Source organism: Heloderma suspectum, chromosome 13, assembly GCF_057233095.1.
Source record: "Heloderma suspectum isolate Gila_16-S chromosome 13, 16-S_ref, whole genome shotgun sequence".
NCBI lineage: Eukaryota > Metazoa > Chordata > Lepidosauria > Squamata > Helodermatidae > Heloderma > Heloderma suspectum.
This window is the reverse complement of record NC_139470.1, coordinates 17,951,609-17,976,696: the sequence shown is the minus strand read 5'-3', so window position 1 is coordinate 17,976,696 and position 25,088 is coordinate 17,951,609. Positions and strand designations below refer to the sequence as shown.

At 48.2% G+C, this 25,088-nt stretch overlaps 1 protein-coding gene across 1 annotated transcript in view; it reads left to right on the top strand.

Moving 5' to 3' along the window:
* Nucleotides 1-20,533, top strand: part of PI4KA (phosphatidylinositol 4-kinase alpha) — a 150,325-nt gene extending 129,792 nt beyond the window's left edge. Inside the window, exon 61 of the mRNA XM_084819625.1 lies at nucleotides 20,346-20,533. The gene's annotated coding sequence lies outside the window, so the exon portion shown is untranslated. The remainder of the gene's footprint in view (nucleotides 1-20,345) is intronic.
* Nucleotides 20,534-25,088: the final 4,555 nt, after the last annotated feature.

The window sequence follows — 25,088 nt, the reverse complement described above, 5'->3', positions numbered from 1 at the left end:
GGAGAATTATCAACAACCTCCGATATGCAGACGATACCACCCTAATGGCAGAAAGCGAAGAGGATCTCAAGAACCTCTTGTTGAGGGTGAAAGAGGAGAGTGCAAAAGCTGGTTTGAAACTCAACATTAAAAAAACGAAGATCATGGCATCTGGCCCTATCACTTCCTGGCATATAGAAGGGGAAGAAATGGAAACAGTGACAGATTTTACTTTCTTGGGCTCCAAGATCACCGCAGACGGTGACTGTAGCCATGAAATTAAAAGACGCTTGCTCCTGGGGAGGAAAGCTGTGGCCAACCTAGACAGCATAGTAAGAAGCAGAGACATCACCTTGCCGACAAAGGTCCGTCTAATCAAAGCTATGGTTTTCCCAGTAGTAATGTATGGGTGTGAGAGCTGGACTATAAGGAAGGCTGAGCGCCGAAGAATTGATGCTTTCGAACTGTGGTGCTGGAGAAGACTCTTACGAGTCCCCTGGACTGCAAGGAGGTCAAATCAGTCCATCCTAAAGGAAATCAACCCTGAGTGCTCATTGGAAGGACAGATAATGAAGCTGAAGCTCCAATATTTTGGCCACCTAATGCGAAGAGAAAACTCCCTGGAAAAGACCCTGATGCTGGGAAAGACTGAAGGCAAAAGGAGAAGGGGACGGCAGAGGATGAGATGGCTAGATAGCATCACGGATGGAATGAATATGAACTTGAGCACGCTCCGGGAGAGAGCGCAGGACAGGAAGGCCTGGCGTGCTATGGTCCATGGGGTCACGAAGAGTCGGACACGACTGAACGACTGAACAACAACAACAACAACAAGGAACACCTCATTACTTTGAATGAGTTCAAATCTCCATGGCCAGATGAACTGCATCCTAAAGTAATAAAGGAACTGGCAGAAGAACTCTCAGAACCACTGTCTATTATCTTTGAGAAATCATGGAGGACGGGTGTAGTGCCAGATGATTGGAGGAGGGCTAATGTTGTCCCTATCTTCAAAAAGGGCAAAAAGGAGGAACTTTGGAACTACAGACCAGTCTGACATCAATCCCTGGGAAAATTCTGGAGCAGATTATAAAGCAATCCGTCTGTAAGTACCTTGAAAACAATGCAGTGATTACTCGAAGCCAACATGGATTTGTCAAGAACAAATCCTGCCAGACGAATCTGATCTCATTTTTTGATCATGTAACCTCCCTTGTGGACTGTGGGACTGCTGTGGACATAATATACCTCTCCTTCAGCAAAGCTTTTGACAAAGTGCCCCATGACATCCCGATTAGCAAACTAGCTCAAAGTGGGCTAGATGAAACAATGATCCGGTGGATCCACAGTTGGCTACAGGATCAGACTCAAAGAGTGCTTATCAACGGGATCTTCTCAAACTGGGGGGAGGTAACGAATGGGGTACCACAGGGCTCAGTCCTCTTCAACATTTTTATTAATGACTTGGATGGGGAGGTGCAGGGAATGCAGATCAGATTTGCAGATGACACAAAATTGGGCAGGATAGCTAATACCTTGGAAGACAGAAACAAAATTCAAAGTGATCTTGATAGACTGGAGTGCTGGGCAGAAAACAACAGAATGACATTTAATAGGGATAAATGCCAAGTTCTGCACCTAGGAAAAAGAAACCAAATGCACAGTTACAAGATGGGGAATACTTGGCTCAAAAATACTACAAGTGAGAAGGATCTTGGAATTGTTGTAGATCACAAGCTGAATATGAGCCAACAATGTGATGTGGCTGCAAAAAAGGCAAATGCTATTTTGGGCTGCATTAATAGGAGCATAGCTTCGAAATCCCATGAAGTACTAGTTCCCCTCTACTCAGCACTGGTTACGCCTCATCTGGAGTACTGTGTCCAGTTCTGGGCACCACACTTTAAGAAGGATGCAGACAAGCTGGAGAGGGTTCAGAGGAGGGCAACAAAGATAATCAGGGGACTGGAAACAAAGCCCTATGAGGAGACACTGAAAGAACTGGTCATGTTTAGCCTTGAGAAGAGAAGACTGAGGGGAGATATGATAGCGCTCTTCAAGTACTTGAAAGGGTGTCACAGAGAGGAAGGCCAGGATCTCTTCTCAATCACCCTAGAGTGCAGGACACGGAATCATGGGCTCAAGTTGCAGGAAGCCAGATTCCGGCTGAACATCAGGAGAAACTTCCTGACTGTTAGAACAATACAGCAATGCAACCGATTACCTAGGGAGGTGGTGGGCTCTCCCACACTGGAGGCATTCAAGATGAGGCTGGACAGCCATCTGTCAGGGATTAGATTCTTTCACAGGGGGTTGGACTCGACAGTCTTATAGGCCCCTTTCAACCCTAGTATTCTATGATTCTATGAATCTATGATTTCTATCTCACGTTTTTCTTTTTGTAAGAAACCCAAGGTGGCTTACATGTTCCTCCTCCTCTCCATTTTATCCTCACAACAACCTTGTGAGGTAGGTTAGGTTGAGAGTCTGTGGCTGGCCCAAATTCACCCAGTGAGCTTCATGGCCAAGTGGGGACTAGAACCCAGATCTCCTGAGTCGCAGTCCAACAGTCTAACCACTACACCACACTGGCTCAGGTAGGGATTTCACAAAATCCATATATCTCTTCCTGGGTATAGGATTGCACTCTCAGGCCTGCATATGCCCAAATTTGTGTCGGAGAAGTGAATGTCGATGCAACAGAGTGAGTGAGTTGCAATGTGCAATGTTATGTCGAGGGCAGAGTGTTGAGTCTTCCCAGGAGCCGAATAACGAACAGTGTGAAGACCTGATCCAGAAGACGGCAGTGATTGCCTTTGGATGCTGCTTAAAGCGAGGTCTTTATTTGCTTGCTCAAAGAGACACATAGGCCCAAAGGGTGCTGGAGACTGCTGCACTCACTGACACGTGAAGAATCAACGAGGTGAGGTTGTAAATAGACAGGATTATTGAGGCTTTGTGGATAAGGAGAATTAATGGGAGGTGACGCCTTGAGTTCTTGTTGGTACAGAGGCCAGGGGAAACTTCAGGATGCAGACACATATGCAGTGATCCAATGAGGCTGAGGGGGCATTCCTTTTAGAAGGCTAATTCTGAAGCTAATCTAGGGGAGAAGATGGGGGGAAGGTTGGTACCCGTCCAATCACCAGCCATGGCAGATGGGTCAGAAGCTGGCTTCTCTCGGCTCAGACGAAGGCAGCCACAAAATAAGAGGACAAAAGCGGACACCGATTTGCATTAAAGGCACACACGCTGATTCATACCTATCGATGCAAATGTGGAAATAATGACTATAATGCAACACATCTCTCCATAGTGGGGAAGACTGTGATTAGGTGACCTGTGTGTCTGTTCACTCTACCGTTGAAGTGGTAAATGTGCATGGGCACCTTCAAGGCCTCTGCTGCTCTCCCTTTTTTAGGACTTAAAGAACAAAACTTTAATCCAGACTTGGACTGAACAGCTCTTCAAATCAGGGGTAGGCATGGTTGGGTAGGTGACGAGGGCCCACACCCCAGCAGGGGCCCACTGGCAACAGCCCCCTGGAGTTGCTCATCCTCTTCACCATGGCAACCCGATTGCAATGCCAGGGATAGAACCTGTAATCTTCTGCAAGTGAAGCAGGTCCACTGCATGCAAATCCACTGAGCTGCACATCTACACTACGTCTCCCTGGCAGCTGGAGATGTCCAGAAGGATCTGGCAGTCAAATGTTCCTGGTGTGGTGTGGGGACCAGCTATGACCTTCTGCATGCAGGTGCTCTGCCACTGAGCTGCGCATCTATGCAGTGTGGGGACTGGCTATGAGCTATAGCAGCAGCACCCAAGCTCCTCGGGCAATGTGTCGATCAGGCCTGTGTAAGAAAAAGAAAGAGAGGGGGACCATATCTCAGTGGTATGGTGGATGACCTGCTTTGTACGCAGAAAAGTCCCAGGTTCAATCCCTCTCATTAAAAAGGATGGAGGTGATGAGAAACAAGGCCAGAGTCAAGGGTAGGCATGGTTGGGCACTTGCTGAGGGTCCACACCTTAACAGGGGCCCACTGATGAGAGTTCCCTGGAGTCCCTCCTCCTCTCCACCATTGCAACCTGCTTGTTCACCTGTCTCTTGCTCTGGCCCAGAGAATGGTGGTGGTGAAAAGGAGGAGCAGTAGATGCCACGGCCGACTTGCTCCCTGGCTCTCTGCCTGTCAAGCAAGCAAGTGGAAGCAATGATGAGGAAGAGGACGAGGAGCAAGCGCAGCTAGTGACAGGCGTGGTGAGAAGGGAGACTCGGTGAGAGACAAGCCCCATGGAGGGCAGGAGGTCTTGTCCAAGGGTCCTCCAAAAACTGGAGTCGGCACTGCTTCAAATAGAGGATGTCTTCAAATAGAGGACTGACATCTGAAAAGAAGGACACATGGTCAGCCTAGGTCAATTTGTCCAGGGAGTGAGAGTGAAGCATTGGGGGACAGAACTGTGTATGCCACAGAGCTTGCCCTGTGCCCCCTAAGCTAGCCTGCTGCCCCCAAGTGTGGTGGAGGTCACTGTCCCATCACCACCGGGGGTGTGTGTGTGGAGACACACACACCATCTTGCCTTTCACCTTGTAGTATTCGCAAGATTATAAAATGAACCACCAAAACTGAATTAGGACAGACTTAACTTAGCGGTGTGTTGCTACCCAACTATATACAACATTGAAAGTAGTCAGATACTCCTTAGCTTCCTTTCCCTGCTGGTCTCACCCAGAACTGATTCCCCCCATACAACCATTTCTCAATCACTTTAGTTCCTACTGATATTACACGCCTCTGGCAGCAAAATATTCGGGGCCAGCCCTGCTGTAGCACATGGTGCCTGATGGGCTGTAGCTCCGTAGCAGAATGTATGGCTTTGCCTTAGGCATTTCTGGGTAGGCCTGGGAAAGGCCCTGCCCTGAAACCCTGGAGAGCTGCCACCAGTCAGTGTAGACCAGGGGTGCAGAGTGTCAGGCTTCCTGATCCCCCTAGCGCATACGCTCAGGCAATCTGACACTGGACACCCAAATCAGTGAGGTTTCTTTATTGCAGGGAAACCCACAGCAAAAGCTTAATGGTTACACTCTTCAGAAATCATATAGCTGATGGTCAGTAGCTATAGGCTCTGTGTAATTCCAGAACAGTCCAAAGTTAAACACTACTACCGTGACTGAGATCCTCATCAACGTGGTTTCCCCGTTGTCATTCTCCACGGTTCTGAACACAAGGGAAGGGGCTCTGGATTCCTGGGTACCTATCCCAGACAATCTGTTCACAGGGTTCTAACCCCGGACATGGAAGGGGAATGATTCCTGGAATGAACCCATCAAGCAATCAAGGGATAACTTCTTGAAAGGCCTAAACAACCCACACCCATAGAGAATCCAACTTCGAATCTTTTGTTGATAACTCCAGGCTACATGGTCAAGGCTCATCAAGATCAAGGGAAGGCCATACCCACACACGCAAGGAGTTCCAGGCCACTGCTTTAGCACTGGCAACTCCATGCTGCGTGAGTTCTGGCAGAGGGAAGTCCAAAAGTCATAGATCAAACCCATCCTGCTGTACACTGAGCTGACAACAAACACAGACACACAATCCACAGCAGCCAGAGTTCAAGTCTGTGAAAAGCCTCACAGTACTTTTCATGGCAAGTCCTTAACAATCCAAAGTTCCAGTCCATGTGCAGAATGCCTCCAAAAGCCCAGACAATGATGGATCCAAACAGAGAAGGCTTTGGGCAATGAAGGTGAGATATTCCTAGCAAAGGCTCTTCACCTTTGCATCAGCTTAAAAGGGAAGGCGTGACTATAAGACACCCCCTCCAGATCCCTTGACAGACAAGGGCCTTTAGCCTTTCAGCAAGGTCCTTGTCTAAACGGGGTGGCACTGCTCAGCCCTCCAGCAGTGACACTTCAACCTGGGCAACCCTTCTGCAAACCCCAACCCCCCTCTGTCAGGTTCTCACGGACAGCTTCCAGCCTCCCTGCCTGCCAAGGCCAGACCAGCAGGTGGACAGGGAGTTGGGTGGCTCCCCCTGGCTCTGCTCTGAGAACACTGACACAGAGAAGCTCACACAGACTCCGACATTCCAGAGGCTGAATAGGCCCAGGCCCTTCCAGGCAACTTCTAATCAAATCCTACCTATATCCTACAAGGCCCTGACACAGAGCTGCAAACTCAGGGGCCAAGGAAGGGTCTGAATCTCCGCAACACCCTTCCACACCCCCTTCCCCAGCAACCTCTCCTGCATCGACTGATCATTTGGTGGTTTCCTGCCTTTTGTGCTGTCCCCCCGCCCCACTTCTAAAAAATTGAAATGCCTCTTCTGAGGCATAGTGACTGGCAGTAAGAACGTTACGCTAAGATGCGCTGGTGTTTTTGCCTCTGTCCTTTGGCTGTGCCCCGTTCACCTTTGGCGCCACCCACCCTGCAATGCGCCGCCCCCCCCAGTATGGAATTTGGCCTGCGGGCTGAAAGAGGTTCAACACACTTGGGTAGATAATACTAAGCTAGATGGACCAATGGCCCAACTCAGTATAACATCGCTTCCTTTGTCCTCTGATCCCAGTCCTGATCCATAACACCTAATCTAAACCGCCACGGGCCATTGAGGCCAGTGGCTCGGATTTTGGTGGGACTGTGAAATCCATTCAGGGTTTCAGTCAGAACCAGCCAGAATTCTAAAGGAGCTATCCAAGGTGCTGAACCCCGTCCTCAAAATAGGTTCTGCTTCTTGGATTGAAAATGAACCAAAATTCTCACCTACCTGCACCAGCCAAATTCAAGAGGTACAGACAGCTATTCCTAGCACGAAGAGGACTGCGAATGCGATACACTTGCCTGCCATGAGGAACCTGTCAGAAAAAAAGGTGGCGACTCTAATTCGGCACTAACATGGTTGAATTCACAGGGATTCAAACCCAGACTTTTATGAACTAAGCAATCAAACCTCTCTGTCTGGATGAACAAATCAGCTAGTTTTGCACTCTCCCAAATTCGATTTTTTGTTAAATCTCAAGTTCTTTCTATCCCGTTTATGAATAAATGTGTGGATTTTGGTTTGTTCCTATTCAAAAAAACTGAGTGAAATTCTCCCTCAATCTTAGTTCAAGTGTACACACACACACACACACACTCTTCTCAAGTGTCCCTGATTGTCTGGAACATTCTGCAGATGAATTTAGGGTGCAATCATATCAATTGCTCCCTTGCCGCTTGGAGTCCCTGAACTTCGGGGCTTCCAAGATTTCTGTGCCCCACTGAGCTGACATCGGCAGGGCAAGAGCAGCAGGAGAGGCAATCTTTGCCTCCCTGCCCTCTGATCTCCTGTATTATCACTGGACCGGCTTTTCGGAGGGTGCTTCCGAGGGGGAGGGAAGGAGGCTGGGTATCTCCAGTCTTCTCCCCTCCCCGCCCAGCAGAACACCCCCTTTCCTCCTCTGAGATCACTTTTCCGACCTCGAAGAAGCAGCCGGCATGGTTCTTTCTGTGCTGGCTGTGAGGAGGAGAGGTCTGGGGTCAGATCTCCGTCTTCTCCTTCCAAGGTCGGAGCGCTGCCTCTGACCTTGCAGGGGTTTCTCTAGCCATCCTGTTGTCCCTGGGATGCTTGCCCAGGGACCATAGGATTGCTTGTTTAATTTATTTTTAATCTGTCCATCGTTATCTTCACAGCATGCCTGATTTTACACCAGCGTTTGAGACAATTTAGGCAAAACACAGGACTGCTGGGAGATCCTTTGCTTCAGAATAATGTGGCTTCCAGGGGCTGACATTCCTGGCTTCTGGGCAACCTCCCCGCTGAATTCGTTGTACTCTATTCCTGTTCTGATTGGCAGCCCCGAGAATTCGCTGCAAGTCTCCTGGGAGAGCCGTTTCTTTTCTCTGTGGCTATTGTCATGAAAATGAATAAATATCTCTCCCTTCCCCCACCTCCCCACTTCAATGCTTCTCTGGCTGCTGTCCTCAAATTATCTCTGAGTGGGATTAATTTTGTATACCTTCCCTTGTATTCCCACCTGAGCTCTGTTTTTGACGGTATTGCTTGGCAAAACCAGATTTGCTTAGCAGGAATAAATCCCAGCGGACAAAATGAATCCAGGTCTGTACAATTATAAGGGGCGATCATGCAAGTGCACAGTGGACAGGGAAGCGTGAGGAATTCCACATATTTGTAAGGAAGTCCTCATCTGGACCTCTCAAACGGATGAAAGGATCAGAACCGATGGTGCTGTTAGGTAATTTTAGACTCTGGACTTAATGGTCTTACGGGGGGCCATTGTGGATTGTAGGAGCTGTAGTTTGACATGGGGCTGGCTCAAGATATTTTCCTGCCTGAGGCGGAGTTCAAGATGGCTTCCTTCCCATTCCATGTACAAAAGCAGCTTGGCCTGGACACCTGAAGGCAGCAGGCTAGCTTAGGGGATGCAGAGCAGGCCACACGGCACACAGGTCTCTCCGACACCTGGCTGCCACCTCCCAGCATCTGCTACCTGAGGCAACTGCTTCAGTCTGCCTCATGGTAGGGCTGGCCCTGGTCCGACGCATCTGGAGGGTGCCTATCAGGGAAGCTGCATTAGGGCACAATCCTATGCATTTTTAGACAGAAAAAAGTCCTACAACTCCCAGCATCCCTCCATCCAGCCATGCTGGCTGGGCATGCTGGTGTCAGGGTGGAAACTGAGCCCATAGAGCCCCAGAGCAGTTCCGATTCTGAGGGGGAACAGCTATCCATGGGAGAGGAGCTCACTCATCTCTCACAAGCACAGCAGCTGGCAGAGATTCCTCCTGCCAGCATTCCTGGGAGAGATAGTGACCCTGGCAGTGAGACAGTGCTGGAGGGGGGCTTGCTGGATGCTCGGCGCAGGCACAGGAAGCGACGACAGATGGCGCCGTAAGGAGGGGCTTCGCTTGTTTGGCGCTAAAACAATGGTCGCGTCCTGAGGACCCAAGGGAAAGAGGGAGGATCTCTCCATAGCCCATAAGTTCAGAGTCTTCCCATGGTTCCCCTTCAAACGGGGACCAACTGCCTTACCTGGAGCTTAGGCTACTCTGCTATCTTTCCCCAGTGCTGTTCCTTGTTTAGTCGCTAGTGATTAGTATCTGAAAGAGTCATAAAGTAATGAAGGAATAAAGCCTCAGAAAGAATCCTCGTTGTCTGTGTCCTGAGTTGGCTATTGGAAGGGACTGCAAGAGGCAGCTAGGGCACTCCTGACAGCTGGGAACTGTAGGACATTTTCTCTATCTAAACATGCATAGGATTGCACCTTTAAAGGCTCCAGAGACCAGGTTCTTGGGGGATCTTGATAAAAGCTGTTTAATTTATGGAGGGCATAAAATGGGACCGTAATTTCCTCGCTGCTTTATTAAATCATGTAATTACATGTTTTATGACAGTTGTTGAAATAAAACCAGAAATCTCACATGTGTATAATTATAAACTGTGTATATTTATTGGGGGATTCACCCTTTAAGGTCGAAAGTGCTGTCTCCGGTAAAGGAATATACAAAAAGTGTTTGTCCAGTGGAAAGAAAACTAGGGTTTGTAATTGCTACAGTTCATGGAAAGTGTTGCATTTCTTGATGGAGGGAGGTGTGGAATTTAACTCATCTCATTTATTACATTTCTGTACCACCCAATAGCCAAAGCTGTCTGGTCAGTTCACAAAAATCCAAACCCTAGAATACAACATGATAAAATATAACACCTTTCGAGTACAAAAAATTAAAATAATTTGAAACAGCTGAAACGATAACAATAAAATACTAGGACCCGATAAAATAACTCACTTAAAAAAAGAAAAAGCCTCATCCTATGCTGTCAAATGCCTGGGAGTAGAGGCAAGTCTTAACTTAGCACTGAAAAGATGACAATGTTGGTACTAGGCAGAGCTCACTGGGGAGAGCGTTTCAAAATCAGGAAGCCACCACTGAAAAGTCCCTCTCCCTTGATGGCATCCTCCGATCCTCCCTTTGAGGAGGTACTTGGAGGAGAGCCTCAGATCTTGATTGTAGTGTCGGGGTAGGTTCATACCTGGAGAGGAGCTCCATCAGGTGTTGTGGTCCTGAGCCATGTAATGCTTTATAGGTCAAGAGTGGAATGGAATGTGGAAAACTTTCCAGAAACTGCAGCCAATCTCATATACTCAAAATGTCCCAATTCATCAAGGATACCCCTTGTTTGTGTGTTTGTTTGTTATTGGATCTGTGTCCCTAGTAGTAAAATTACTCTCCTAGTTTGGGCCTTTGAGAAATGCCTTGTAGACATTTTGCTAGCGTGACTTTCTGAAGTTATCATTTGTCAGGGTTTCTGTGCCCTCTTCAGAATCTCTAAACCAGCCTTCCCCAACCTGGTGTTAGATAATAGGAACAACTCCGCATGCTTCCAGACATTAGGGGGTGATAGAGAATGTGTTGCATCAACAGTTGCTTGTCTTGTTCAACCCCCTTGTTATCCTGAAACTTCCAGTTCCTTTTTCCTGCTCCCTTCCTCTTCCTTCTTCCTTCTTCTTCCTCTGCCTCTGCAACAAGCACCATGTGGTCTTTCCAGAAAGGAACCAAGTAACCATATCCCATGCCTTCTCTTACTTACACTCACCCACCCAGTTTTAGGGGGTACTTGTAGCAGAGTTAGATAGCATTCTCTGACAAAGTGTATAAAAGCACTAATAAAGTAAGTTGATTTGAACTAAACTAGCTCTAGCCTGCGTTTATAGTTTCCAGTACTAAATTATGTGTTGCCATGCTTTCTCTGTATAAGGCAACTCTTCTGTAAGTCACACCAGACTTCCCAACACCCTGGCACCATCAAGATGTGTTTGACTACAACTCACATCCTCAGCAAGTGATGACCATGCAAATGGTGGTGGTAATTTAAAGCAGCAATGGGCCAGGGTCCCTCCCCCCACCCCCTGAAACAGCCAGTATTGCTGCTTTACTGGCTCCAATAGCCGGAACTGATGGCAAATAATCCCCCTTCCCCAAATTAGGAAAAAATGCTGCACGAACTCCTGTTTGTATATATGTCTGAATGCCCATTAGACTGCAGATCCAGTCCCAGGCATTTCCAGGTAAAACGGACCAAGGTGATGAGAAAGATTCTCTACCCATGATTCTGGAGAGTAAGACAAGAAAAGAGTGGGCTGAATGTACAAGTAGTCTGACCTGGTATATGGCAGATTCTTATTTAGTGGAAGGACCATAGTGTCAGGAGCGCCTTAGCTGCCTCTTGCAGTCCCCTCCAATAGCCAACTCAGGAAACAGACAACGAGGATTCTTTCCAAGATTTTATTCCTTTATTACTTTATGACTCTTACAGATACTAATCACTAGCGACTAAGCAAGGAACAGCACTGGGGAAAGATAGCAGGGTAGCCTAAGCTCCAGGTAAGGCAGTTGGTCCCTGTTTGAAGGAGAAGGGCAGGAAGATTCTGAACTTATGGGCTATAGAGAGATCCTCCCTCTTTCCCTTGGGTCCTTGGGACACGACTGTTGTTTGAGCGCCAAACGAGTGGAGCACCTCCTTTCGGCGCCCTCCATCTGTTGCCACTCCCTGCGTCTGCACCGAGCGTCCAGCAAGCCCCCCTCCAGTGCTTTCTTGCTGCCAGGGTCACTATCTCTCCCAGGAATGCTGGCAGGAGGAATCTCTGCCAGCTGCTGTGCTTGTGAGAGATGAGCGAGCTCCTCTCCCACAGATTGCTGTTCCCCCTCAGAATCAGAACTGCTCTGGGACTCTATGGGCTCAGTTTCCACCCTGACACATAGCTCAGTGGGAAGCACTTGCTTTACATGGAGAAGGTCCCAGGTTCGTGGATCCTGCAGCAGGTGGTGGCAAGTGCGTCTGCTTGAGATCTTGGAGAGCAGCTGCCAGTCAGAGTAGTAGGCAATGCTGGTCAAACAGTTGTTCAAATGGGCTGACCTGTTGTAAGGAAGCTTCCTATCTTGTCATTCGTAGCCTATTTTCAGTAATGGCCAACTTCCCGGCCAGGGCTGGCCAACCCATGAGGTGAGGTGAACGCCCTGCTTCAGGTGGCAGATCCAGAAGGGTGGTGGCCTTGGAGATCACCTGTGCTGGTGCAGCAGAGATGGCATCCAGGGCCATCTCCCCGATGCCTTGCTCTGAGGAGGGAGCCATCACAGCGAGGCATTGAGGGAGAATCAGATGGGGATGGGGAGGAGGAAGGGAAAGGGGGGAAGAGGATGTCATTGGTGAGGGGGGAGAGATACGACAAGGACGGTGATGGCAGTGGCAGCAGAGGCTGCCAGGGGAGGAGTGAGGGCAGCAGCCTGTCCTCCCACCTCAGGCAGCAGGCGATGTTGTGCTGGCCCTGTTCATGGCAAAGTTGTGCTTGACTTCAGCTGGGGGGACGGTGGGGGGCTGGCCTTCCTGAATCTCAGCATTGCAACTTCTGCTCTTCCTTCTGGAAAATGCCAGAGAGAAGAAAGAGTGTGTATTGGAATGCAAATTTCATTATTTTTGCTGCAACAATTCAAGGGGGAATCTGCCAGTGGCTTATTCTGTGTGTAGAAATGTTATTTGGCTGGAATGATTCCCTGTGCGCGCACACACGCACGCACGCACGCACGCACACCGCTCCCAATATCGATGGAACTGGTTTTAGTGACATTGTCTTCTATTATAACGACAACAAAGACAAACGCCATTCCAACCCTCCACCAACGACACCAGAGACATTTTGAAAATCAAGTCACACCCCTGTGAGATGGCGATCACAAATATAACTATAAAGCAAAACTAGTTTTACGGTTTTCTGCCCATTAAGGGTGCAAACCTATGGCTGCTAGTTAGCGGCTAGACGGCCATAGGAGAGGTCGGTTCCCTGAGAACCGACCACCCCCTCCCGCGCTACCCCATAGGCAGTGCTGAATGGCCCTGTGCTCCATGCTTGGAAGGGGAGCACAGAGCAACAAAAACGGGGTGTTCCTGGGGGCGTGTCGGGGTGGGTAAGTCAGAAATGCTGGTATGACACATCCTATGTGTTGTCCAGCTGCCACTTCCCATGCTTTGGGGTCCCATGGCTAGACAGCCGAAATCGGCTGTCTAGCCGTAAATGCAGGGTGGCTGAAAGCACAGAGGGGGCAATCCCCTCCACGCTTCTCCTACCTCGCTTTGGATAGGCAGTCGCCATCGAGTTCAGAGGTGGCTGCCTATCCCAATAGGATTGCGCCCTAATGGTACCCCCAAAATCTGCCTCTAAACTTTGCTCCACAGATCAATAGAAAGAGCCATCTGCAAAGAACCACAGTGGTTCAGAGCAAGGTATTTAATGAATTGGCAGTGCCCACTATGTGGAATAATCTTCCCCCTGAGAGTAGACCTGAGCCAACATTTTTTAATCTTTGGGAGCGTGTCAAAGACACATCTGTTTGTACAAGCCTTCCCTGAGACATTCAGCTCACCATCTTAGGCATATGTACATACAATATATTTGATATATTGGGGTTGGTTTGTTTTTTAAGTTTGTGTTTTTGTCATTGGCTTACACCGCTTTGGAATCTGGAAATGTACGTGTTTTATAAATGCTTGCAAACAAACAAACTTGGCAAGCTTTGAGTTGTTGTGTGGCAATGCTTTATTATTATTTATTTACTAGGTTTGTCTATTGCCCAACTGGAAAAGGCCCTTGGGGTGGTTTACAAACATCAAGCCAAACAACAACAACATAACACAAAATTAACACAATATTAAACATTAGAAACATTCTTAAAATTAAAAACATTGACAACACTGAGGATCCAGCAATAAAATTATATTATTTTATTTATTTAAACTACGCTTGATACCATAAGATCTCTAAGCAGTTTACCGAAGAAGTATATAAAGTACAATGTAGAAGCCAATATGAAAACAATGAAAAATTACTGATATGGAGGGAATGAGAGGTGCACGATACAGCACCCCAAAACAAAACAAATGACCACCAGTAGTGCATCCAGTTTATAAATTGATAGATTTAAAAAATAATAATGTTGAAATGTTGAAATTGAATGTGCTGTTGGTGGTCATTTGTTTTTTTTCGGAGTGCAATATAAAACAATTACAGGAACAATCTTATGGTCCCAGGAGAGCATCCCAGGGATTGTAGGATATTCTGGAGTTCCCCCTCTGAGGCTGTAGACACCGCTATGACCTCAGGAGGGGAAATCCAGACCATAGTGGCTTCCTCACCTGAGGCCCTTGCTTATTTGCATCAGGTGAGGATGCAAATGAGGGGTCTGGAGGGAGGTGCTAAAGATCCACAGCATTTTAAAGCCCCCCAGCTCCCATCCCATGACTACACTTGATGTGCTCAAAAGCACATCCAGTGGGAAAAGCAACAGAAAGGAATGTCTGTCCTTTGAAAATCCGGCCCTTTTTGGGCCCGATGGATCCCCGCTGCTTGCCTGGCTCAGCTTGTGTTTGTGAGCCGAGCTACAGGCTTTTCCCAAAATCTGGGAACTTCTTGTATTCCCCCCCCCCTTGTCAATAGAAAGTTCCACAAATTGCAGGCGCACTTTGCTTAATTTGAGCAAATTCTGGCTGTAATTTGCTGAATTTGCACAAATTATAGCTGGAATTTGCGCAACTTTCTACTGATGAAAAAAAGAGGAAAATCTACGAGCTGGCCCGACTCGATGAAGATCAAGCTGGGCCAGTTCATGGGTAAGTGAGCCAAAGTCCAGGGGGCTGAGCTGCTGAAAGCTTGGCAAACTCCACCCCCAAGACGGCTTCCTCCGACATCCCTAAAGGAGGACGGAGAAGGGAAGATTGCTTCTTTTGCTCCTTCTGCTCTGCCAGACATCTGCCGGCAGAGCACTGGATATTTGGAAAGCATAGGCTTGCACCCAAATACATTAAACAGCATTACAGAAACAGTAATTGCATGTCAGGGAAATAAATCGATGATGATGATACGATTTACAGGAAGAAAAATTGCTTGGAATTTTTCAGAGCCGCTGGACCGGTCGTGGCAAAGGCTTTGTCGTTCCTAGCAGAACCTCAACCTTGTGCTGGAATGTCTCAGCCTCTGGGGACAGGGGGAGTGCACCATCTTTCGGTTCTCCTTTGCAGTGATGCAGTTGCTGGTGGCACGTATTGCCTGCTTCAGCTAGTTGGAACTTGGAACTAGAGAAAGAAAGAGGAATCGCTTACACTCCACTCTTGCCCCTGCTGTGCGTCTACTGCTGCTCTCCTGCCACCTCATGTCAGAGCAGACCTGGGCGGCTTGCCAAGGGAAGCATAAGCCAGGGTCTTCCCAGCTGGCAGTGGGCCCAGAACCTCTACATAATCAGGGATATTCAGCATCTTGCCAGAATGTGGTTGTGTTTACATGCCTGGGGTCAAAGAACAGGCAACAACACGGTGCTTGGAGAACCATGTGACCACACCGCAACCACCAGGGAGTCCTTAATAGCGAGGCCATTTCTTAACCCACCAGGCGCTGGGCCCAGCCAAGGGTTGGTTATTTATAACAACGTTAAGGAGAGTTGGGCTGGATTGGACCAAAGGCCTATCTAGTCCAGTGTCCTATTTCCCTATAGTGGACAACCAGATGCCTACAGGCAGCCCCAAAGCAGGACATGAGGGCAAGAGCACACTCCTGTCATAGGGTGGCCATGTGTCCTCTGTTACAGACCTCTGTTTGAAAGGCTGCCAGAGGGCTGTTCTCTCTTTTGAAGGCATCCTCCGTTTCAAGGGCTGTCCTTTCTGAGTCTGGTTTAAAGATAAAGACTCCTCAGGAGGAGGAGCTGGGCCTGGAACCTGCCCATCAAGAGCACCCGGACAGCAGACTGAAGAGGCAGACACCTGGTCACAGTCTTCCACATTATGGTGAAATTATGTACTGTATTTCTATTTAAATTATAATAATAACCTCTAAATTTGCATCAACACCTATAAATTAGTTCATGCATTTTTAAAAATGTAAACCAATGTCCTCTTTTGTCATCTTTTTCGGTGCTACATGTCCTCTTTTCTTGTGATTCACAAGTGGCCACATATGTTCATGTTCCCCAGCAACTGGTATACAGAGACATGCTACCTCTGATACTGGAGGAAGCGTGTGACCATCTGGACTTGTAGCCATTGAAAGCCTTATCCTCCTCCAGGAATTTGTGTAATGCCGTTTGAAAGCCATCCAAGTTGGTGGCCATCACTACATCTTGTGGCAGCGAATTCCTTCGTTTAACTCTGTGCTGTGTGTAGAAGTCCTTCCTTTTGTTTGTCCTGAATCTCCCACCATTCTGCTTCTGGATGATCCCAGGTGCTAGGATTATGAAAGAGGAGTGATGGGGAGGACTTCTCCCTATCCACTTTCTTCACACCATGCATAACTTTATACATCTCTATCATGCCCCCTTACTTACTTGCTTCACTTTGAAGCTAAAAAGCCCTAAACATTGTAACCTTTCCCTTTAGAGGAGTTGCTTTTGCCCCATCATCTGGGTCACCCTTTTCTGTTCCTCTTCCAGCTCTAGAATATCCTTTTAGGGAGCAATCCTACAGCCCTAGACATTGTCTGAGGGTCCATAGGATACTGGGGATTCCTCCTTCTGGGTTGGAGACAGTGCTCTAACCTTGGACGGGGGAGTCAGAGATCTGATCCTCCTCCCCCTTGCAGTTGGCAGGGAAAGAACCATGCTGGTCCCCACCCCCTAAGGCTGGAAAAGCGACCTCAGAGGAGGAGGAAAGGGGGCATTCTGGTAGGTGGGGAGGGGAGGAGACTGGAGAGACCAGGATACGAGCTGTCTTGAGCCTCCTCCAGACTCTCCTTCCCTCCCCCTCCAATGCACCCTCGCTAGATAGGCAAAAAAGCCCATCTAGAGAAATCTGCAGGGTGGGAGGATGGGGAGGCTAAGATTGCTCCACCGCTCCTCCTACCCTGAATTGGAAGTTCGGAAGCCTCCGGGTTGGGGGGTTCTGATCATCAAGGGTACAGTCAATAGGATTGTACCCTTAGAGATGCAGTGGCCAGATCTTTAGACAGTACCCTCAAGTGTGGTCACACCACAGTTTTGTATAAAGCAGGGCTGGGCAACATGTGGCACTCCAGATGTTTTGGCATACAACTCTCATCAGCCCTAGCCAGCATAGGCAATGGTGAGGGATGCTGGGAGTTCTAGGTGAAAACATTTGGTGAGCCACAAGTTGCTTACCCTGATATGAAGGTATGATAATAAGCCATGTGTCAGACGTATTAAGAAACCCACAATATTACAGATTTGGGGCATACAGGCAGCATTGCTGACACCGATCATCCTAGGATTTCTCGCATCTCTAGCATGGACTGTGTGTAATGGGCAGGGTCCCAGTGCATGATGCACGTGTGTATTGCCCTGGCTATGGGTGTTGAACTCTTAGGTTAGAAGTGCCAAGATAGTGATAAATCAGACCCAGGTTTACTTACAAGGAGATACTTTATTGAGTAACTTACAGCACACAGGGGTACCCAATGGCTGGATCAGACAGCTTCTCTGAACCAAGAGCCATGGGGTACAATGGGTTTTATAGCATACATGTTATCAATGAGGCAGCATAACAACAGCAAGCACCCCCCGGCGTTCATTCCCAGCATAGACCAGCAGTACTTGGTTCTCAGCACAGCTACCTAAGATAAACAAACTTCGCTTCCCAGGCACAAGACACTCTGCTCATTAGTATGGAATGTGCTAAGGCTGTTATCAGCCCTTTGACTCATCTTCACATGCTCAGAGGCTTAGTAGCAAGGGAATTGCACTAATAATGAACTTAAGCAAGGCATTATGGATCTCTAGGCCACTCTAACAGGCCACTCTAGGTGACTTGGTTATGCTCCTGAGGCCAATACAGCATGCATGTACATGCGTGTACACTGCAGGAATGGGTGTTTTTGGTGTTGGACATGGCCTTCAAACGATTGCTTGCAAGTGATGTGGGCTACCAAAGAGAGTCATCAGGTATTTTGAAGGTGTTGTTGAGGCATGGAGCTGCTACTGTAGCCCTCCCACCGCACACAGGGAGCATGACCCCTGTCCTATTTTATTCCCAATGAGGGATTGTGTAGATACTCAGGAGGACAGATCTATCTTGTGAAAGGCCTGCCAGATGTTGACTTACTAATGGTCTCCATAAATAATGTATACACCAGAGTCTTAATTGGATGGCACGAGGGCAAGATATATGTAGCCTTTTTGAGATGGATTTCACTGCTCCTTGAGCCTCCGGAACAATTGGTTCGTTGGATTTCAAGGTTCTGGCAGCTGCAGATGGGGGTGCAGGTTCCAGTATGTGTCATTTGTGTGATAAACAGGAAGCACAAATGATGTACTTCCTTTTCAGCCATGCAGGATATTTTCACTTAAAGCTCATACTGCCAGGAATGAACCTTTCAAGGCATTTCAACCTTTTAGAATAGAGGAAAAAATGTGCAAAAGCTAGGAAACTATGAAACAATTGGCAGTTGGGAGAAAGGGTGTGGATCTTGTTTACAACTGTTTAGCTTAGAAAAATGGAAAGGGAAGACATGATAGAGGTGTACAAAATTATGCCTGCTGTGGAGAAAGTGGATAGGGAGACATTTTTCTTCATCTCTCATAATACTAGAACCCGGGGTCATCCCATGAAGCTGATTGGTGGGAGATTCAGGACAGAGAAAAGGAAGGACTTTGTCACACAGTGCACAGCTAAACTATGGAACTCACTTCCACAAGATATAGTGATGGCCATCCCTGTGGATGGCTTTAAAAGGGGATTCGACAAATTTATAGAGAAGAAGGCTGTCAATGGCTACTACTTCTGATGGCTATATGCTACCTCCAATAGAGACGGGACAACGAGAGATGCTCAAGCTTATTGAAATTCTCTGAACATTACTTCAAAGCTCAGTTTGGCACACTCCTTTTTTGTTTGCAACCTGTTTTTTGGTTTGTTCTTCAAAACGTTGCGCATTTTGAGAAAGTTGTGTGTGTTGGGAACAGGAATGAAGGTTCAGAGGAGGGCAACAAAGATGATCAGGGGACTGAAAGAACTGGGCATGTTTAGCCTTGAGAAGAGAAGACTGGGGAAAATATGATAGTGCTCTTCAAGTACTTGAAAGGCTGTCACAGAGAGGAAGGCCAGGATCTCTTCTCGATCATCCCAGAGTGCAGGACACGGAATAATGGGCTCAAGTTACAAGAAGCCAGATTCCAGCTGAACATCAGAAGAAACTTCCTGACTGTTAGAGCAATACGACAATGGAACCAATTCCCTAGGGCAGTAGTGGGCTCTCCCAGACTGGAGGCATTCAATATGAGGCTGGACAGCCATTTGTCAGGGATGCTCTGACTTGGATTCCTGCATTGAGCAGGGGGTTGGACCCGATGGTCTTGTAGGCCCCTTCCAACCCTACTATTCTATGATTCTAGGAATGGAAGTTTCAGAATTTGCTAACATTTTTGTAGAACATTCATGCCTGCTCATGTTTGTGTTCAGGGTTGCAAACGTGGCATTTTCAAGTGACTTGCAAACTGAAAAAAAATTCTCATATATCCCTAATCCCCAGTACCAGAGGCAGGATGACTATGTACACCTGTGGCTGGGGAACATGGGTGGTAGGGTGCTATTGAACTCATGTCTTCCTTGTGGGTTTCCCATGGGCAGCTGGTTGGCCACTGTGTGAACAGAAAGCTGAAGGACCCTTGGTCTGATCCAGCTTGGCTCTTCTTATGTCCTTATGTCCAGGGGAAGGGGGTGCATCCATCTGGGAAATCTTGGAGGGCTGGGTTTGGTCTCCAAGGTGGGCCAGACATGGTCCCCATGGTGAGCTAGATATAGCCCAAAGGCCTGAGTTTCAACAACCCTCAAGGGTTGGCCTTGTAGGCCCCTTTCAACCACACTATTCCATGATTCGATGAACACTAGCCTGGGTAGATGCTGCAACCTGCAGTTCTTTGTCTTCTGTTAGCCCTTCAGATGGACAACTGAACAAAGACACTTGGCCAACATAGGATGGCCCCACTCTTCACCCAAGCTTTGGATTGCTTCATTTCCAATATCTTCCATCTGCAGCACCAAGTGGCAACTTGCATGCATGAATGACTCGGTCATCTCAGGTTGATACACAGCCGACAGAACGTTCCTATCTCTTCACCCTGCCTCAAACACAGTTATTTTTCAGTCCACTGTGTCTGTGAGTCGCCAACCGTTGCCAGTTGTTTTTATCTGTTTATTAATTTCACTACGTTTATAGCTCAGTTTTCTATAGACTTACCTTCAAAGCAGCCAACAATCTGATTAAAACAGGGCCAAACCATATGTTATATCCACTTCCATTGTTTGCTTCATTATACTCTGATTATTAAGCACCAGTACTGATTTCCTGGCTGACTATTTTATGTCCCCATTTCTAGAGCATGGGAAAGGATTTGCTGCATGCTGTGGAATGCTTCTCCAAACCATGAAACTGGCTCTTTCTGTCACCGAATCTCCCTTGCAGGTAACAGCTGCAATTTACTGTGAGTGGGCAGCATTCAGGGCTGCGTCAAGGGTAGGCATGGTTGGGCACTTAAATATCACTTTTAAAAGTAAAATACATTACAAAGTTGTTGTTCAGTCGTTCAGTCGTGTCCGACTCTTCGTGACCCCATGGACCATAGCATGCCAGGCCTTCCTGTCCTGCGCTCTCTCCCGGAGCGTGCTCAAGTCCATATTCATTGCATCGGTGATGCTATCTAGCCATCTCATCCTCTGCCGTCCCCTTCTCCTTTCGCCTTCGGTCTTTCCCAGCATCAGGGTCTACATTACAAAGTACACATATGTAAAACTGCATACTCACATACAAATGGTGGACTGATAAGACCAGCTCTGGCTGGTTGTAACCGAAACTATAGAATTCACTGCTGCAGGATGTAGTGATGGCCACCACTTTGGATGGCTTTAAAAGAGGGTTGGATAAATTCCTGGAGGAAAAGGCTATCAATGACTACTAGTCTTAATGGCTATGTGCTACCTCCAGTACCAGAAGCAGTGAGCCTGTGTACACCATAGGGGTGTCAGAGAATTTCTCGCCGAAACTTCGGGGGGCCGAGTGCCAACGTATTCGGCCCCCCGAAGTAGTTTCGGGGAGAAATTCTCCGCCCCCCCCCCCGGGATGGAACTTACCTTTCCCGAATGTCGCTCCCGGTGGCAGGTTGCAGCGGTGGTTCGGCAGGGCTTCGACAGGGGCGGGGGTGGCAGCCGGTCTTTCGACCGGCTGCCGCTGTCGCCATTCCAAGAAAAGTAAAAAAAAAAAATGCCCCCGTGATAGGCTACGTGACAATTAACGTAGCCTATCACGGCTAGATTTGCAAAGTCAGCCGTGATAGGCTACGTAAATCGTCACGTAGCCTATCACGGGTGACTTAAAAAAAAAAAAAAAGCACGTACGGCTAATGGCGGCCCCCATAGGGAGCCGCCATTCGCGTTCCTTATTTGGTCCCTGTAGTCTACATAAAGATTTACGTAGACTACGGCGAAAATAAGGACAACGCAAATAGCGTTGCCCTTATTTTCGCCGTAGTCTATGTAAATCTTTACGTAGACTACAGGGACCAAATAAGGAACGCGAATGGCGGCTCCCTATGGGGGCCGCCATTTGCATACGCGCTTTTTTTTTTCCCCCAAAGTCACCCGTGATAGGCTACGTGACGATTAACGTAGCCTATCACGGCTGACTTTGCAGATCTAGCCGTGATAGGCTACGTTAATCGTTACGTAGCCTATCACAGGGGCGTTTTTTTTTCTTTTGAAGTTCGCGGCCGGGGAGACGGGGCGCTTCTCCCCGGCCTGAATTTCGGCCGGGCGAGGCGGGAAGCCTCCCCCCTGGCCTAAATTTCAGCCGGGTGAGGAGGGAAGCCTCCCCCCCCGGCCTGAACTTTGGGGGGAGCAGCAAAGCACCTCCCCCCCACCGCGAAGCAAGCTGCGAGACCAGGTAAGTGACTTTCGTGCATCCCTAGTACACCAGTTCCTGGAGAACTTGGGCGGGAGGGTGCTGTTGCACTCATGCTCTGCTTGAGGCTTCATGGTCGACGGCTGGCCACTGTGTGGACAGAATGCTGGACTAGATGGACCCTTGGTCTGATCCAGCAGGGCTCTTCTTATGTTCTTAAACCCAGAATGGAATCACAGCCCCACTTAAATGGGAGCCATCAGCCTCCACTGCCTCTGGCTGCACACATCACTGGCTTCAGCCATGTCCACTGGCACATGGCCACTGGCCTCTGAGAGATGCGGCCCTCGATGGAAAAAGCTTCCCTACCCCTGGCATAGTACGTGACAAAAACCTGTTTCCCTGCTCTCCCTGAGGTGCACACTCATGAGCACTCAACATAAAGGATGGGAGAACCCAGCAGTTTTCGAGCTCACCTAATTCTCCCAAAACCACTTCAAAGCTTGTTTTGGCTTGCTCCCATTTTTGTTGTTAACCTGTTTTTGAGCTTGTTTGAATGGGAAGAGGGTGCATCTTGAACAGGAAGAGGGCTCACTTTCTCCTCATTGACAAAAGCATAAAAATATGCAAAAAAATTGAATGTGCATTTCAAAGTGCGCATTTCAAAATTTTAATTTTTTTTTAACATTTTCTGAAATTTGGGAATTTGCAAACATTTCTCCCCCACACACACACCAGTTGCTATTACTTCATTAGCTGTCCAGGTGCTCTTGATGGGCAGCTCCAAGGCCCAGCTCTTCCTTCTGATGGTTCAAACTGGACCGGACTAGGATAGGACAGCCCTTCAAATGGAGGAGACCTTCAAGTAGAGGACTACCCTCTGTAAAAGAGGACAGATGGGCACCCTAGCTCTGTCCAACTAGTGTACTGGATTGATCCCTCTTATATCTATGCTCCTAACTAAGGATGTCAGAGAAATCCACAACAGAATCAAATGAGTTCGGATTTCTGTGAATTTGACCCATGGATTCTGCAGTGGACCGGCTTTTCCCCAGTCACACAGATTCCGCAGACTTGCGGACTTGTTTTTTTTACTTTCCGGAATTTTACAAAAATTTAGTTGTAGAAAAATGCATAAAATAAAAAAGACACTGGCCAAAAATGCACAATTCCTCCATAGGCTAAAGGATGAAAGTGCTCATTTGGGGGGGGATGTGCACATTTTCCCAAGTGTGAATTTGTGCAAATTCAATTCAATTTGAATTGAAAAATCCAATTCCATCAGTGAGTGGATAATGGAAGGAAAGGCACCTAACCTTCCATGAAAGGCAGATGGAAGAGATTTTACAAAATCCGTACATCTCTACTTGTAACTCACAGTTACCCTCTACCCCACCCCCACTAACGGTGTGCTAGACATTCACATGAATACTTGAATGAAAGGAGTGGACCCTCCTCTTCTGCAGTTTTCTCAGGCTAACAACCCACCGCCATGGATCACTCGCTCACTGGGATGCCAAGAATGCCTTGGCACCCACACAGGCAAGGACCCTGTAGCCAATGCCGACGCTTGACCCTTCGGTTTACTTTGCAGCATCATGGACTTCACTGGTGGTCATTGACCGGTTTGGGGGCAAGGTTGGAAGCCCTTTAGCTGTCCCTGTGCAGCATGATGTTGAGAGGTGGGTTGTGCTGGCGAGGAATTCTCAGCAGAAGAACTCATCTCATGAGGATCTGGGGGTTAGGGAGAGAGAGAGAGAAAGAGAAAGAGAGGCCCAAGGATCTGTTTGGAAGACCAAAATAGGGATATGCATGCAGCATGTAAAAATGAGAGCATCAGAGAAAGCCAAGGTTGATATGACAGTAAATTAAGTGAGCTCTTCCTTCCTTCCTTCCTTCCTTCCTTCCTTCCTTCCTTCCTTCCTTCCTTCCTTCATCCCTTTCTCCCTCCTTTCTCTCCTTTTTTTCTCCTTCCTTCCTTCGTTCCCTCTCTCTCTCTCAAATACGAGTATTTTCAACCTGTCTACGCGCACACACACACACACACACACACACACATTCTCTTTCTGACTGCAAGGCTGGAGGTAAGCTGCAGTGGGGGTGGTTTCAGGCGGCAGCTTCCCCCCACAAACCCGCCCCCTCCCCAATTACAATAAAGTCTTTTTGATCTTGTTTCCTGCCATATTATGAAGACTCCGATGGATTGCTATGGCAACTGGCCAGCCAGGCCTGCATACTAAGCGGGGCTGGCAGGAGGAACGTGGCAGAAAGTGTTAATAATGCAAGCGCGATCACACAACCAGCACACATTCAGCACGGTATGGATGATGTGTAAGGGGACCCCCACCCGGAGGCGAAGCATGTCACGAGCGAGCCCCTGATAGTGCTGGGGGGGGGGGGCTAAGCAGTAAGTGTAGGTGTATAATCTGCCACCTTTTACAATTGGGAAACAGGGACTCATCTGTCATTGTAGCATCACAATTCTCCTACAAAGGATGCCTCCGCATCGCACATTGCAGAAGGCACTGCCCCACCCTGCATTCATCTACCCCTCAACAGCTTGCCTGGTACTCTTTTAAAAGTCACCTTCCTCTCCTCGTGAATGGCGGGGGCAACTCTTGACTGCAGCTTGAAGGCCTGCCACACGCAGGGCGCAGCCTGCCCTTTCACCCGACGTCAAGGCTCAGGTTGACCTGATGTTAAACAGGCTGTAGGACAACTGTCCCCAAACTGGTGCCCTCCAGGATATTTTAGACTACAACTCCCAGTATTCCTGAACATGAGCCATGCTGGCAGGGGATGATGTGAGTTGATGTCCAAAACAACTGGAGGATACCAGGTCGGTGAAGGTTGTTTTAGGACAAGTGTTTTCCTTGCTTAGCTGTAACTTGAAGAACAAACGACGTGGTGCCCTCCAGAGGTTTTGGACTACAACTCTGATAGCCTTTGACCATTGGCTATACTGGCTGAGGCTGATAGATGTTATAGTACCAAAAAACTGGAGGGCACCAGGTGGAGCCAGTGCCAAGGGTAGGCATAATTGGGCACCTGCCAAGGGCCCACACCCCAGCAGGCGCCCACTGAGAAGAGCCCCCTGGAGTTGCTCCTCTTCTTCGCCCTTGCAGCCTGCTCGTTCGCCTGCCTCTCGCTCTGGCCAGACAACGGTGGTGGTGAGACAGAGGAGCAGGAGGTGCCATGGCCAACTTGCTCCCTGGCTCTCTGCCTG